Here is a 2,500-nt window from a genome sequence, read left to right as displayed (position 1 = left end):
CGGTGATTTACCTCGGGGATGACCAGGGAGGCGTCCTCAACAGCTTGCTCCCCAATGTCGGCTAGCACCTCCTGAGTGCTTCTTGGGTAGAGTCTGTTCTGTAGGTCTTCCACCAGCCTCTTGTAACCTTCCTGCCTTCTGTGCGATTTAATGCTGTGCAGCGTGCGGTGCGGAAACGCTCTTAGTAGCTGTGCATTGATGTCCCGGACCTTCTGGGATCTTAATTCAACCTCCTTAGTTGCCATCAGGTACTCCTCCTCCTTTTTCCATCTGGGCTTGAGTCTGGCCAGATTCACATCTTCGTTGTATTCTTCAAAATGCCGATGCCGGCGATGCTGGCTCAGGCCAATCTTGCTACCAAAGGTTGCAGTACATTCTGGACATTGGAATGTCGTTGTCATGGTTGATATGTGGCCTGTCATATTCGCGTCAGCCGGGGCGGCATTTTCGGAACAGCCGGTAGCTGCTCCGTTCTCAGAACCTTCCTCTGTGGGCTTGTTGCCCGAACGCTTTGGCATGCTGCTCCTTTGAGTGATTTCTCCGGGGGGCGACCCGCAGAACACAGGTTCACCTCCCTCGTCCTCGTCATCGGACGAACGTAAGTCGGGTGGAAGTACGAACTTCCTCCTGACCCTAGGTCCTACCCCCGTAGACATCCAGACTGACCCCACATGGACACTGTCAGCAGAATCGCGCGCATTCGCCGCATCAGTGCCAAGGGGAGCTGGTTGACCGGAGGGGACCGCAGGGGTTGCACCAAGAACTGGCTCCCCTGAATCAGCGTATGAAGCCACGTTTGAACTTGGCTCCTCCGCAGCATCAACAGACGCTTGGTCAGGTAGGGAGTTAATAACCCGCCTGTCCTTAGGCCTTGCCCCTGTCATTACCCAGGCTGACACCCCATGGCTGTCGGCTGAAGCGCGCGCCTTCACCGACCTACCACCAAGGGGAGCTGGGGAAGCAGAGGGGGCCATATGAGCATAGCATAATGTGCCTTCAGTGCGTTCAACCCACGTACAAGCCGTGGCCGTTGGCTCAATAACCATTGGCAGTACTGTGGCATGAATACCGTCCTGGCCTTTAGGGTCATTACCCTCAGGGCTCTCGGGTTCCATCAATTCTGCAATAGTTTCAGCTCGTTCACATCCGTGAACATCAACATCGATGCCTTCAGATCCCTCTTTCTCCGCATTGTGTTCTCTCGCTCCTTCATTCCCTTCAAATTTGCCTTCTGGAGCTTGCGCCATTTGCACATCTTCATCCCTATGACGCATCCTTGCTTTATGAATTTTCAGACCCTTCTCTGTGCGAAACGCCTTGTCGCAGACCCAACACTGGAATGATTCCTGCCTGGGGGAACTCCCTCCAGCGGTCGCATTGGAGCGCGCGGCTCTCCTGGCCTCTCTCGGCCCCACGCTTGGTGCGCCTGTCACTCGGCAGGCGTTTTCATCAGGTTTTCTGTTCGCCATAAGCCAAGCGTTTGATAAGCAACCAAAGAACAGTCTTTGGCGCTCAAGGTTGCCAGTATCGTTGCACCGGTAAAGGTGGCAGGGGGAACCACGAGCAGGTGATACTTGGACTTCTCCCCCCAAGGTGATACTTGGACTTCTCCCCCACAAGAGAGTCATAGTTACTCCCGCCGTTTACCCGCGCTTTTTTGAATTTCTTCACTTTGACATTCAGAGCACTGGGCAGAAATCACATTGCGTCAGCACCGATCAACGGCCCTCGCAATGCTTTGTTTTAATTAGACAGTCGGATTCCCCCGGTCCGTGCCAGTTCTGAGTTGGCTGTTTTCTGCCGGCCGAAGCAAGAACCTCAGGCGCGAAGCCCACGGAAAATGCACAGCTGTGGCTTTCCACAGGAAGGTCCCGACGCTGGTCCGGGCTCGGCCGCACCGCTTTTTACGGCGGCGAGCCTCGCCCAGTCCCGGTGCAGTGCCGTTCCTGCTTCTGGACCCCAGCCCGACCGGCTCAGCGCTCAGAGCCAATCCTTTTCCCAAGGTTACGGATCCGTTTTGCCGACTTCCCTTACCTACATTGGTCTATCGACTAGAGGCTGTTCACCTTGGAGACCTGCTGCGGATGTGGGTACGGTCCGGCACGAAAATCACACTCCCTCACTCGGATTTTCAAGGGCCGACAGGAGCGCACCGGACAGCGCAAGAGCCGCACTGCTCTACGGAGCCACCGTCCCTATCTCGGGGTGAACCCATTCCAGGGACTCGATCTCCTTACAGAGAAAAGAAAACTCTTCCCGGGGCTCCCATCGGCGTCTCCGAGCTGGTTTGCGTTGCCGCACTGGGCTCCGAAGAGCCGATCTCCGTAGCCGGGTTCGGGACTGTTAACCCGATTCCCTTTTGGTTGCAGCGGGGCGTCTCCATATCACAGACTGAGCTGCACAAACGCGCCCGCTTCTGAAAGGATTTCTCCTTTCCCTAAGGACCGACTGACCCATGTTCAACTGCTGTTCACATGGAACCCTTCTCCACTTCAGTCCT

At 55.8% G+C, this 2,500-nt stretch overlaps 1 pseudogene; it reads right to left on the bottom strand.

The window, feature by feature from the left end:
* The window catches only part of LOC142792319 (large subunit ribosomal RNA), an 8,448-nt pseudogene that overhangs the window by 4,110 nt on the left and 1,838 nt on the right, over positions 1 to 2,500 (bottom strand).

The sequence above is a fragment of the Rhipicephalus microplus genome, unplaced genomic scaffold (assembly GCF_043290135.1).
Source record: "Rhipicephalus microplus isolate Deutch F79 unplaced genomic scaffold, USDA_Rmic scaffold_211, whole genome shotgun sequence".
Taxonomy (NCBI): Eukaryota; Metazoa; Arthropoda; class Arachnida; order Ixodida; family Ixodidae; genus Rhipicephalus; species Rhipicephalus microplus.
The sequence above is the reverse complement of the archived record's forward strand: the minus strand, read 5'-3'. Positions and strand labels throughout refer to the sequence as shown.